At 42.2% G+C, this 14958-nt stretch overlaps 1 protein-coding gene across 1 annotated transcript in view; it reads right to left on the bottom strand.

The window, feature by feature from the left end:
• Positions 1-14712, bottom strand: part of LOC146676531 (protein NLRC3-like) — a 183997-nt gene extending 169285 nt beyond the window's left edge. The window contains exon 1 of the mRNA XM_085402206.1: positions 11659-14712. The gene's annotated coding sequence lies outside the window, so the exon portion shown is untranslated. The remainder of the gene's footprint in view (positions 1-11658) is intronic.
• Positions 14713-14958: the final 246 nt, after the last annotated feature.

Here is a 14958-nt window from a genome sequence, read left to right as displayed (position 1 = left end):
TCCTGAGCTACAGTCACCCCAATCTGACTGAAATCATGGAGCCCAAACTCTGACTTATGTTGGACACACTGACAATCCTCTGGTCCACAAAGTGCAGCATAGAGGTGACTGAAAAGAACAAATGTAAACGTAGTACTACAAACCATAACCACAGAGTCCAGGTGTGTTTGATGCTGCTGTGCAGACTGACCAGTGGAAACCTCTGCTCTCTGCTGGTCCACTCTGTGGAGGAGTAATGTATAATTAGCTCATGTTATGTCTGTCCACACACAGACACAAGCTAAAGGTCCATGAAGTGATGTTTGGATGGGTTCAGTCAATCAGATGACTGTCATGGTGAAGCTTTGCTAGTCCTGCTGATCCCACTGAGAATTAACAACTCAGTTTCCAGATGTCTGTAGTTTTCTGCTCAGTTTCTTTAGTCCCAACAGCTCTTACCATCTCCTGCATAAAGCTTTCCCTCCATGCTCAGATGCCCTGGAACAAGGTGCTCTCTTTATATCAGTGACTGGTTTAAAGGGACAACTTGCAGTGCTCGCCAAACTTTGTGTCAGCAAAAGTAGTTCTAATGTTTCTTACATTTATTACATTTTTACATTTTTACACACACAAATCAATGAACGCAAAAACATAAACTTTCCAGATATTTTGTTTCACAATGTTACAAAACTCAGTTCACAACTACACAGTCTGATTTACAAGTACAAAATATTTATGACCACAGTTTGAGCCGATGTATGTCCCGAGTCTGTGGACTCAGTGGTTTTGTTTTGATTGTTATTGTCTTTTGTTACAATTTCATTCTGATTAAGATTTTCTAGTTCTGAGGTTTTGGTTTCTGTGTTCCCTCTGTACTGTGTTAGTATTGTGTCTCTGTGTTCACTTCCTGTTTTATTTTGACAGTGCCATGTCCTATGTTAGTGTGTCTACTTTTGCTTCCCCTTGTCTGGTTATGTCCAATGAATCCTGCTGTGTCTCCCTTTTCTCATTCCCTGATGGCTCTTTTGTGTATATGAGCCCTTTGTTTTCTCCTGCTTGTTGCTGGTTCGTCTGTGTTGTCTCCCCGTGTCTCCGTTTAAGGTTTCAGGTTAGTTTTTTTAGTTTTTCAGTAGAGGTTATCTTAGCTTCTGCACAGGCCATCTCCACTGCACTTCACCGTTTCAATAAAGCTCACTCACTTCACAGCAGTGTTGGCATCTTGGGTCCTTTATTAAATTCAACATGGCTCGCCCCGCTAGCCGTGACATAAGATGTGAAAACAATATCCAAAAAACACAAGAGACAAACAGGGAATAGTTTTAAGGTGCAGGGCCAACAAACTGAGTCTACCATGAACTCAGAGTTGATTGAATTAGCATTTTGAATTGGCTGATCTGAGTTACTTCAATCAAGTCTATGTTCACTTTGAGTTAAGATTATACGTGATTGATGGAAAAGAAAAAAGCCGTCATCAGCAACTGATTCTGATTTAGCAGGTTTTCAAATCTAAACGGTACCCATCCCTAGCTGGCTGTAGTTAAACCTTTACTTAAAAAGCATCCCTAGACCCAGCTGTCTTAGCTAATTATAGGCCGATCTCCAACCTGACAATCCTTGAAAGAGTAGTTGGGGGGAGACAATCAGAGGGGCAGTGTGATGATCTTAGGTTACAAACTACTGCAGTCAAGTCATTAAGGGAGACGGGATCAAACTGCTCTAAGACAGCTGAGCACACAGGAGAAAGACTCGGATCTGAGGCAGCAGTCGGCGAGACAAGAGCCCTAATAGATAGAAGCTTGTTGTTAAAAAACGCTAAAAAGAGTGATGCTGAAAAACTAGTTCATGCATTTATTACTTCCAGGCTGGACGACTGTAATTCATTATTATCAGGATGTCCTAAAAACTCCCTGAAAAGCCTTCAGCTGATCCAAAATGCTGCAGCAAGAGTCCTGACAGGGACTAGAAAGAGAGAGCAGATTTCTCCTGTTTTGGCTTCCCTTCATTGACTTCCTGTTAAATCCAGAATTCAAAATCCTGCTCCTCACATACAAGCAGTGTTGGGACTAACGCGTTATTAACTCATTCACTGCCATTGACATCTATAGCCGTCAATTGCAGTGCATGAGTCAATGGGTTTAACTCATTCACTGCCAATGGCTGGCAGTGAATGAGTTAAGTAACGCGTTACAGTAACTACGTTATTATTGTGGTAACGAGCACGGTAACTAGTTATTATGCCAAAATCAGGAACGCGTTAGTCGTTACTGAGATTTAGATAGGGTCGTTACTCGTTACTTCGTGTGGTGGCTATCGCGGAGCTTCCACAGATTCAGTAACATTAGCAAGTGGTGGAGGCCAGCAGGTGGATGAAGGAAAGGGGACGCAGAAGGAAAAGAGACCCGAGGCGGCCGCCGCCGGTCCAAGTGTGAACTGAACTTCAGGTAAGAAGTTATGACCTGCAGTCTCTCTGGGTCAGATATGAACCAAGTTTAGGTGGAGTTTATTTTCGTTATTCTGACTTTTTCCGTACTGCGTGCTAGCTAGCATGACGGAGTTTCTATACAGCTGGGTGGTGCTATGAAGTTAATGATGTTGAACTTTATTTTGTTCATAAGTTATTAGAGTTGCCAACCGTCCCGTCTGGTATTCAGAGAAAATATTACGCGTTTCTTATTGAGGTGAAAAGGATCAGTTTGTCCCGTAATTCAGCTACAATGAAAAAGGCACAAAGCTGGAGTTATTCTGTGTCTTTGCTGCACAGCTGCCTCTTCTTCTCTCATTCTCCCCCCTCCCTCTCCTGTTTCTACTTCAATCATGAAAACTGATCAATGATCAGCTGATCGGCTCTCTTGTTTGTTTATCGCTCACTTTGCGCCAGAAAGAGGAAACCAGCGGATGTCGCGCTAAACAACAGCAGCACTTTTAAGCTTGATCAGCTGTTGTTAGAATTTATTTAATATTAATTTCTAGTATCAGCTGATGTTTGCTGGAGCCACAGCTGTAAAGCTGCTGGTCATGATATGGTTTGGTTATCTGGTGAGAGGGAAACATGAAGATGAAACCAGGAGACGTCCTTACTGGATCATCAGAGCTGAACAGGTGATGGAGAAACAGGTTTACCTTTTAGGTGACATGAATGAGTTGAAGGGAAGTTATGAACTGTTTCTGAGAGACAAATAACACCAGGATCCTTTTTTATGTAGCTGACAGCTGGTAACTGTGCAGGGGCGGATCTAGCAAAGTGTTGCCAGGGGGGCATGTAGGGCATTAACAGGGAGAGGTGGGCACAAGGAAATACTTTTCTTTCTTATTCTCATTTAAAATGTCTAGCTTTTAAAAAATAATTATCTGAATCTTACAACAAACGATTGATAGATTGATGCATATATACCATCAAAACAGTGTACATCACTGTCACAACAGCGTTTGTTTTCATTCAAAGGCTTTATGTTTTTCCTATAATGGTGGGCCGGTCTCTAGTCAAAATGCCCGGACCAATTTTCTGTCCCAGTCCAGCCCTGTATGCAGCTCATCTGCAGTCTGGTGTTACCTACATCTTCCTATTCAGAAGGCAGAATTTCCAAGTTCTGAGTACAATCGAAAGCACCACGACTGCAGTTTTTGTGTTGATGTAAAAGGCGCACATGACGCTGTGACGTAGGCTAGAATCATGGCAGCAGTCAACGACGGTCCAGACGTGGGATTTCTCTCGTGGAAATGTGCACATTATCTTTTCCTTTCTATTGGTAGGTGGCACAGTGCACTGTGGCAAGTAAGCAAGCTAGAAGACTGGCAAAGTTATGGAAGCAACACATTAACAAGAGAATTCTGAGTAAAACCAAAGTTACTTTCCCTAGTAACTAGTTACTTTGAAAATAACGAGTAACTTGAAGTAACTGAGTTACTTTTGAGAGAAGTAACTAGTAATGTAATTAAGTTACTATTTTAAAGTAACTTACCCAGCACTGCATACAAGGTCTTAAATAATCAGGCCCCATCTTATCTTAATGCTGCACCACAACACCTGATCTCTGGTTTCCTCACCTCTTCAATCCCACTTTAATACTTGACTAAACTCATTTTCCTGTTTAGGTGTTGAGGCAAAGCCGCCCATCTACAATGCAGGCAACAGCAAACGGAGCTATTTTTGATTCCCTTTGGGTTTTTTCTACTTTTGTGCTACAAAATGTTCAAGCTGATTAAATTCATTAGAATAAAAGTTCAGATAATTTTCTCATATTAATGTTGGAGGTAGAAATTCAGGTAACTTTGCACAAAAACTGGCAGAAATTTCCTTCAAAGATGCAGTTTTTACTTTAATACTGTGAGTACATTTCAGAGCCTGGACTCTTTTACCTTTACTTGAGTAAAGAAGCTGAATCAGTATTTCAGCTTTAAGAGGGTATTTTAACACAAACATCAGTCCTTCTACTTAAGTATGTTTGACACTGTTTAATCATCATTTTTAATGATCAAATATAATTATGTTTGTTATTTGTGGATTTTAAATGTCCTTGACAGAGACAGATGATGATCATTATCCTGCACTGTGGTCTCAGGTTTGGTCGAGCTAGCACAAAGAATGGCTATGTTGAACTTCCTCCTGGGATCTACACTAAGAAGTGAGTCCAACATTAGCAGGGTCTCTTTCCTTTATCTGGATTCACTTTAGCATTCACAGTCACGTGAAGCTTGTTATTAACTCGATAAGTCAACCCAGGGTTTCAGCTGAGCGCTCACATGAAACACATGGTGTTGGCAGCATCTGATCAATCATATTCATGGAGACGTGTATCAGCAACAGAGCAGCTGAGTTTGCAGAAGGAAGTCAAACTAAACCACAGGAACAATATTTGGAGATTACACACATAATAAAATACTAGCAGTAACACAGCTGCTGCAGACAAATCAGTCGTGTGATCGTGTGTGAGAGGAGAAGGACTGTAAAGGAGTTTGGTGTTAAAAGCTCTGTATGAATGTGGGAGACTTTGAAGGGCTTTAAAAAGGCCAATATAAAATAAAAGGCAGCAAAATTGCTGAGTGTGAAAGTCACCAGACTTATCAGAGCTCTGTGATTAAGACCTGTAAGAACACCTGTTTGTACTTGTTGGCATTATATCAAACACACACGTATATTAAGCCTTTGTTTGAACTCTGGTTGAATTTGTTACTTTCAGACTGTGAAACATCACAGAGGCTGCAGCTGCAGATCTTTTATTCACCTGGAAATTTACTTTAAATGTTAGATGGAAAATGTATTGCTCAGTTTCACCAAAGTAAGAACAAGAATCCATAAACCTTCATAAAGACAAACATCTCCCAGAACATTGAGCTGCTGAAGTGTCACTGAAGGGAAAAACTATTTGTCCTCCTCCATCCAGCAACACCTGAAACACCTGAGTGGAAGCTCCTCCCTACACTGTGTTTGAAGCAAAGCACAAAGGAGACACCTGCTGGAGCAGCTGGAGTCCTACAGACACTCAGCCTCTTCACTACACAAACACCTCCTACAACATCCACTCTTTCCACTCTGACTGCTGTGTTTGTGGAAACACTCCAACACACACCGCTTCACATACCAACATAGAAATGTGTGAAAAAGAGCTGAGCTGATATTAAACATGAGGATTTATTCAGAAATACAGAGTCAGGAACAACATCTAGACACACATTACCTCTCAGCAGCAGAAGAACAGCCTTTAAAGTTTATATAAAAATCCTTCGACATGTTGCTCTTTAAGGAAACACAGCTGGGTTCAGGTCCAGGAGATTCTGGCCTCTTATTGATCCTAAGAGAAAAACAATAAATGTCACAGCTTCATGAGACAGGAAGGAAAAACTGGAAATATTAAATTAAAGACATGATGAACAATCTCATAAAAATAATGTGCTTACTCTTTGTCACATAACAGTCTTTTGTTAAAGTTTACAATAACACCCTTGCTTAGTCTTTGCTCTGTACTGCAGTACTTGCACTGGTTTCACTGGACAAGTCTGCATGTGAATCTACAACTGATCTGACATTGTGGCACAAACACAGTAAACAAACACTACGAGCACCTTGTTTCATGTGCAGTGGCTTTCTTCTCATTCTGTTACTGAACACTGTATGAAAAGCCTCTCACTGCCAGCATCCTTCCAGCCCCACGACAACAAGACCAACTCACATCTTCACAACACCAAGAATTTTTCCCCTTTTCTTTGGAGAAACTGAGAAGCCAATAGGATTGTAGCTCAAACTTGCCCACAGTCCTGCTTCCTCCCTGCTCACTCCTACCTGTGTTGGTGCTGAGTGGACAGTCATAGCCTGCTGCTAGCATGAATGCTAAACGTACTGCTGTGGATGATCAGCAGAAAAACATGTGGTCAGTTTGACTGTTTGCTGTATTTAAAGTCTTTTTCTCAGTTCGTCTGTATTCAAAATGCATTCGGGGCTTTAGCTGACAGCTCTTTGTGCTAACAAACTAAACTCTCTTAGTTTAAGCCAACAGACCAAACACAAAGCCTGCTGCTGCCTCCATGGGTTAGCTTGTGTGACTGGTGTTTACACCAATGAAATCTAAATCACACTACAGGGAGTGCAGAATTATTAGGCAAATGAGTATTTTGTCCACATCATCCTCTTCATGCATGTTGTCTTACTCCAAGCTGTATAGGCTCGAAAGCCTACTACCAATTAAGCATATTAGGCGATGTGCATCTCTGTAATGAGAAGGGGTGTGGTCTAATGACATCAACACCCTATATCAGGTGTGCATAATTATTAGGCAACGTCCTTTCCTTTGGCAAAATGGGTCAAAAGAAGGACTTGACAGGCTCAGAAAAGTCAAAAATAGTGAGATATCTTGCAGAGGGATGCAGCAGTCTCAAAATTGCAAAGCTTCTGAAGCGTGATCATCGAACAATCAAGCGTTTCATTCAAAATAGTCAACAGGGTCGCAAGAAGCGTGTGGAAAAACCAAGACACAAAATAACTGCCCATGAACTGAGAAAAGTCAAGCGTGCAGCTGCCAAGATGCCACTTGCCACCAGTTTGGCCATATTTCAGAGCTGCAACATCACTGGAGTGCCCAAAAGCACAAGGTGTGCAATACTCAGAGACATGGCCAAGGTAAGAAAAGCTGAAAGACGACCACCACTGAACAAGACACACAAGCTGAAACGTCAAGACTGGGCCAAGAAATATCTCAAGACTGGTTTTTCTAAGGTTTTATGGACTGATGGAATGAGAGTGAGTCTTGATGGGCCAGATGGATGGGCCCGTGGCTGGATTGGTAAAGGGCAGAGAGCTCCAGTCCGACTCAGACGCCAGCAAGGTGGAGGTGGAGTACTGGTTTGGGCTGGTATCATCAAAGATGAGCTTGTGGGGCCTTTTCGGGTTGAGGATGGAGTCAAGCTCAACTCCCAGTCCTACTGCCAGTTTCTGGAAGACACCTTCTTCAAGCAGTGGTACAGGAAGAAGTCTGCATCCTTCAAGAAAAACATGATTTTCATGCAGGACAATGCTCCATCACACGCGTCCAAGTACTCCACAGCGTGGCTGGCAAGAAAGGGTATAAAAGAAGAAAAACTAATGACATGGCCTCCTTGTTCACCTGATCTGAACCCCATTGAGAACCTGTGGTCCATCATCAAATGTGAGATTTACAAGGAGGGAAAACAGTACACCTCTCTGAACAGTGTCTGGGAGGCTGTGGTTGCTGCTGCACGCAATGTTGATGGTGAACAGATCAAAACACTGACAGAATCCATGGATGGCAGGCTTTTGAGTGTCCTTGCAAAGAAAGGTGGCTATATTGGTCGCTGATTTGTTTTTGTTTTGTTTTTGAATGTCAGAAATGTATATTTGTGAATGTGGAGATGTTATATTGGTTTCACTGGTAAAAATAAATAATTGAAATGGGTATATATTTGTTTTTTGTTAAGTTGCCTAATAATTATGCACAGTAATAGTCACCTGCACACACAGATATCCCCCTAAAATAGCTAAAACTAAAAACAAACTAAAAACTACTTCCACAAACATTCAGCTTTGACATTAATGAGTTTTTTGGGTTCATTGAGAACATGGTTGTTGTTCAATAATAACATTATTCCTCAAAAATACAACTTGCCTAATAATTCTGCACTCCCTGTAATGTGTCCTCCAAGGTGTTTGGTGGGAGCACTGAGTGAAACATAAGAGCTCTGGTAAAATAACAAACAGGGCTGTGAGAGCAACTGAAGTGATAAAAATACTGTTTAAAGATAAAAAACATTTTGATGTTCTCTCGTCACCTAACAAAGTCCAAACCCTGTGAACTATTTTAGCTTTAATAACTGTGGATTCAGGTATCCTGAACCCATCTTTGGACATTTGTAATTAAATATTTTAAAACTCCATCAGAGACTCCTGATGTGGCTGTTTGGAGAAGGAAAAGAGGGACAAAGTGGAGCGTTGAGCTGAGGCTTCATTCACTGCAAACCTACAGTTATGTTTCCTTATTTCTGCTGTTTGCATGTTCACAGCTGAAATAAAGCTGCCTCTTTGACTTCATCCTGTTGTGTTTGGGTCCAATCCTGCCTGCCACACAGCGCTACAGGACAAAGTCTAAGATTTTTACCTTTTTAATGAATCTTTGGTCATATTTATCCAGGAAAACACAAACATGTAAAGGAGTCATCACAGGTCTCTGACCTCACTGGTCCAGGTTCAGCACTGAAGTTTAGAGGATGACCTTTGGACCAGTCACTCCTCACAGACGGACAGCTGGATCCTGCAGACTGTGACCTCTGACCTCTGCAGACACAAACATGTTTTATTCAATGATCAATTCTCTGATAAAGTGATTGAAGCAGCTGTGATCACACAGACTGCAGATAATGCAGCTGTTTCCTGTCAGTAACAGTCCTCTTAGATTAGAGTTCAGCTTTTTACAGGAAAACAAATGTCCCTGAATGCAACAGTGAGACACAGTCTGCCTGTGTGGCTGTGATAGCTGCCGTTAGGAGCGCTCATGTGTTTGCAGTTAGACGAGGAGATGTTACCATCATGGACACGTTAACAAATCCTGCAGCATCACGTGGCACAAACACTTTGTGTTCCTGTCATCTGCAAGCAACAGGAAGTTCATTAATAAAGGCGGGATGGAGACGCGACTGTGATGGTTCTCCTTCATCCAGCTGTTACACACATCTGGGCTCACACGACGAGCCTTTGTCTAATACAGCAGCTGCTCTCTGAACACTTTTCTGAAGAGGAGCTGCACAAACCTTTGTTTGCTTTCTAGAGCAGCGTATCAAAGTCAAACTACCCACTGCTAGCAGCTGTTTCTATCATAGTTTAGGATCCAGATGTGTGAGGTCTAGATTTACACCTCTGATTAAAATACATAGTTAAAACAGCCAATTGAGTCCAAATGTGTCTTAAACCAGATAAACTGACAGTTACAGCTGAGCCTGTGTGTCCTTGGAGACACTGCTCTGCTACAGAGATGCATTTTAGAAACCAGGAAACATCAAAATCATTTAAATCAGAGAGTTCTTGTTACTAACAGCTCACCTCTCTGCAGCAGAGACTTTGAAATTAATGATGACATCTTTAGACGCGTCACTCTTACAGGACACAGAGCTGGGTGGAGGTCCAGGCTGGTTCCTGTGAATAATGATGGAGCAGTGATGTGAGTGCTGAGCTGTGACATGGAGAAGAGTCATGGACAGTTAGAGATGGTCATCTCACCTCTGAGCTTTGGTCTGGCTCTCATGTTCCCCACACAGAGTGCTTTTAGAGGGAGGGACTCCCTCCTCTCTGTCCTCACACTGATCCATGCTGCTCAGTTCACATCAGCTCACACACACTTTCTACCTTCACCTGCAGAGGAAACACAAATCAGCCCAGCGACACACTGACTGACCCACTCAGCACCCACTGATTGATTCAGACACGTTTTAATCCCCAAAAGTTGATTCTGTTCATCTGGATGTTTTCAGTGGGAGAAACGTTTCATGACTCATCCAGGTGACTCCTTCAGTCTCAGCTGACTGCAGGTTTCCAACCTTATAAACAGGACATTTGCACAATGGCTGGGAGGTCATGACCATTGATCAACAACCACTGATCAATGGTCATGAGTCCCATTCACAGAGAGTTGGGGAATGTCTGCAATCACAGCATTACTAACCTAACCCTTACCTGGATGATTGAGCATCCAGACACTTTTTAATATTTTACTAATTTCTGAAGCTTTTTACCAACTTTGATCAAATTGGTCTGCTGTCATTTTATTGTTGACAAAAAGAGATTTTGAGTTTGAGTGTTGACGTTTTCATGTGGGACTGTTGCTGCAACACCAGGATGTTACTACAGAATACACTTTATATTGTGAGCACTTGGATGTTAGTCCAGTGGTCCTAAACTGACACACCTGCACCTGGATTCATTCTGACCAGATTTTAGCCCAACAGTGTTTCATACTTAATACATCAGACACAAACTCTGCAGCTGTCATTGTGTGCAGTGTGTGTGCAGTGTGTGTGCAGCGGGACACCGTGTCCTATGAGTGTTATACTACAATAAACAGAGCCTGACCGCGGGCATAAAGAGGGCAAAAACCCACTTATGCTCTAAAGATGAAGTTCTGTTTCTCTTCAAATGAGCCTCAGAGCATGTGGAGGGTCATTGAACGCATCACAGATTACCTCAAGAACAACAGGCTGAAGAACATAAAAACAAACGCAGAGTTTCTGTCTGACGGTTTGAACATGAAACAGGAATTATTGAACAAAAACGGCCAGTTTACTAATTTATGATCAATCATCAACGCATTCACCTACAATACACGAATGAACATCACCAGTTAAACTGAAAATAACCTGCATACAAATACGACAGCAGACTATAGCGAACGAGCAGAGAAATGCATTTTATAGATGAAGTGTTGGCAGCGACTCTTAGGACAGCCCTGTCTCACTGTCAGCAGTTAAACAACATCCACACACTGGAAGCCCGTTTGCGTCACTAAAAAAAAGAAGGATCCAGAACTCGAAATTTCGACTTATTTTATCGTAATTTCGACTTATTAACTTGGAATTTTGAAAAAACTAACTCAAAATTAAGAGTTAGTGCTGTCAATCAGTAATTTACGTGAATGACGTAGTTTCCTTGTTACCCGGAAGCTGAAGCCCTCAGCTACAAATGCTAAAGCTAAGACACCAGAATTACAGCCAGTCATAAATGCACAAGTCGCTGATTATTGTCTGTGTGGCTTCACAAATGATGAAATCCTTCTGTTATTAGCTGAATCACATGGCGTTAATATCAGCTAACGTACTCTCGAAAGCGCCGGTTTGTTGCGATGCGGGTTTGAGTGCGCATTGTAGCTAGATTACTGATTGGCAGAACTAACTCGACATTTCGAGCTACTTTTCTCAAAACTTTCGAGTTATAAGTCGAAATTTCGAGAATGGATCCTTTTTTGTGGCGGAAACGGGCTTCCGTAACAGACTGATGGAGGCAGGAGAAGCTGCCTACAGACATCAGTCAGTGGATCCACAGTAACATCGAGTTCAGCTGCTGATCATCAACTGTTTCTGTCTCGTTCCCAGACTCTGATCTCACATAAAACGAAGCAGATTTATGCTGAAACTAAGCTGCACACAGCTGATGTCAGCCAGGAAAACAGTACAGACTGCTAACGTTACCTTAACATGGAGACGATCAACTGCGCCACAACATTCACGAAAGCGAAAGTAAAAGCGACGGAAGGAAACGCCCAGAGAGGCGTTTGAGGGACGGTCAGAGTCAGGAACCTCAGAAACGCATCAGGCTGGAGTTTAATTCTGTTTTCATCTTTAGAAACATCTGGAAATAGTTATAAAAACGCTGCGTAATAAAGAAAAATAGTGTAGATTAGTTTGAGTTGTGTTTAGCTGAGCTGTGTCTTTAATCTGAAGTTCATTTTGTGGAGGAGCAGCAAGACTTTCAGTGTTACTCTCAGAGAAAGCCTCCCAAATGTCTGTTGTCTTAATAGTGGAATTATCTGGAAAATGAACCAGTTCTTATGAGCTGCTTTTCAATATGAGCAGTCACAGCATTTTATACAGCGTGCTTCATTCACACAAGCACTTCTTTTTCTAACAATGACACTATGATGGATGCATCGGAGAGCAAGTCGGGGTTCCATATCTTGCCCAAGGATACCGTGGCGTGCAGACTGGAGCAGCCAGGGATCAAACCTCCAACCTTCCAGTTAGTAATTCTACCTGCTGAGCTACAGTCTGTACTTCCTGAACAACACACCCTCCTTTTGTTTCTTTATTTCCAGTAGCAACCAGGACCATAATGAACCCTGACTCCAACAGACACTCAGGATCCACCTGCCCAGTAAGTCACCCGCTAACTGCAACTATCAGAGCCCTGACCTTCTGCAGAGACGAGTCACACTGAACACAGCAAGTGTCCCTGCTCTCAGATACAAAACCTGCCTTTAAAAGTTCAGAGTAATGAAATCAGCAGTTCTGATTCTAGAATCTGTAGTCTCACACACATGTGCAGAGCACTTTTGTTGTTTTGGTTCACATCGGTTGATATTCTGCTGCAAACAACTAATGAGGACATTTTCTAAAAGCTTTGAGTGTCCATCAGGATCCTGTAGAAACAGCTTCTGGCTGCAGCCGCTGTGGAGCTCCACAGTAACCGGAAACACGTAACTTCAGTTAAATCGACTTTGACAGCGAAACTAAATTGCGTTTTTGTTACTATTGATGCTGCTGAGAAATAAAAATGGTTTTAAGTTTTTTTTAACACTCTGGTTTTGTTCAAAAAAATTCACCATCCCCTAAATTGTTCGTGGCCAAAAGTGACACTTGCTGTTTCGCTGATTCATTTATTTTTTTTTACAGTACATCGTGTTGTGCGTTCTGATTGCTGTAGACCATTGTCAATCAATCTAGTCCAGTGTCTCCTGTACAGGAGCGGTCCCTAATAGGCCCACGGACCGGTCCGTGAGTCTTTTGGTACCGTTCCGCGAGAGTTGATCCTCCGGTGTGAAATGTATGGTTGTAGTTGTGTGTCTTGTTTTGAAAGAACTATTTACGCGTTACCATAGTGACCAGAGAGCATTAAAAAGCAGAGAGGAGGATGTCACTGTCATTGTTGTTGGCGCACAGCTCAAGTCACGTTTATTATTATATTTACAAAATACCACAGTTTCTTTTTTTTATTCTTTTGTTGTATTTATCCGCGACACCTTAAAGGTCGTTCCCTGAAAATATTGTCTGACATTAAAGTGGTCTGTGGTGCAAAAAGGTTGGGGACTCCTGCTGTACAGTACAGAATGCGTTTAGCTTGTTGAATTTACATAAATCTTCGATCGCTAGCAGTGTAACTCTGAAGTGCTGCACTGTGTGTTTGTACGTTTTCTCCCAAACAAACACAACAATGCCGACGAAACGTTTTGCACCCTCAAATGCACCTTCAGGTTTCATTCCATGATACTGGACTTATGTTTCTACGAAGGTTTGAACTCTAAGAGTGTTTAACATGATAGTGATTTATTGATTCTAACCCTAAATCTATCCAGTAATGTCTGCACATATTTTCAGTACTGATTTTAAAGTGTTTTAATCCTTCTGTCACTCAGGGAACCCAATAAGGATTCAAATACTTCAAAAGTCAACCAATGACATTGATGTGTAAGACTATTTAATAATTATTTATTGTTTATATTTCATTTATTCATTCATTCTTTGCACTGTGATTTAACCCATCTTTGTGTAAAGCAGGGGTGTCAAACTCCAGGCCTTGAGAGCCAGCGTCCTGAAGCTTTGAAATGTATCTCTGCTGCAACACACCTGAATAAAATTATTAGGTCATTAGCATGACTCTACCCTACTCAAGTAAATTTAAATAAATGTAAGTACATACCACCAGGTAGCTCCACTCGTACCCAGTGTAACGGGAAGTGAGAGGGTTAGGTTTTGGCGCTTTGAATGTTCAGTTGTGTGATGCAGCGATTAACGTTTGAGTAAAATATTGGGCTCCCTCGTGTCTTCTCTACATTCCTCCACAATGTCCGTTTTTGCAAAAATGTACTTCTAGAAGTACTTTTATTGCACGATGTTCATTCACTCATGAGCTGCTGCAACATGAATCAAATGGCTGAACTGCCACCTTGGCGTGCAGTCAAGTTCTACAGTCTGCTAATGATCTAATAATAAGTATTAATATTCCTCACTCACCTTACTAAATGTTTGTGAACACAGCCAGAAACATTTGCATCACAAACACAGACTAGTGTTTATTAGCAGAAGCTTTTGGGTGGTTGCTCTCAAACCTGTGTACAAGTTTAAGCATTAATGGTCCCTTCACTGATTTCCAGGTATCCAATGTCAGGGCTAACAGATGGATTCAGACGCAGGCAGCGTTCTGGCAAGCAAAGGGTTGACAATTTATTAACACAGAAGGGAAACCACAGTGATGTGTATATACAGTGAATGGGGCAGGGCTTCAGGGCTCCAGGGGAAGGAATCCACACTCGCTCCCCACTCGGCCCAAACTCCGCCACTCCTCTTCTTACGCACACTCGCTTCTCCACAGCCACTCTCGCTCCAATTTCCACTTATGTTGACACACACAGGGATCACAGGTCAGGGTCCGCCACCAGTTCCGGGGAGATCTAAACACAAAGAGTCCAATTAGATCAATACGCCACACAACACTGAGAGAGTTTGTCTTAGGAGAGCTGAGAGCACGAACATGGGAGGTTCAACGTTCCAGTGCCGAATACTCCGTGCTGCAGCGTTAAATAGGCAAGGGGGACGCCGCCTGATCAGCAACAGGTGTAGAAATCACCGCAGATACGTGGGCCAAGGGTGAGAGCCCACAATGAGCTCCACCCAGGGAAGCAGGAGAGAAAACAAAACAAACCTGTGGCCAACATGAGCGAGCCGGAGAGGCACAGGGACCATGGCAGCCAATACCAAGTGCACAAGTTCACCCCA

This window comes from Rhamphochromis longiceps, linkage group LG3, assembly GCF_057381845.1.
Source record: "Rhamphochromis longiceps isolate RC_006_pf linkage group LG3, R_longiceps_female_GT1.1, whole genome shotgun sequence".
Classification (NCBI taxonomy): Eukaryota; Metazoa; Chordata; class Actinopteri; order Cichliformes; family Cichlidae; genus Rhamphochromis; species Rhamphochromis longiceps.
Note: the sequence above shows the minus strand (reverse complement) of the source record. Positions and strands in the feature narration are given on the sequence as shown.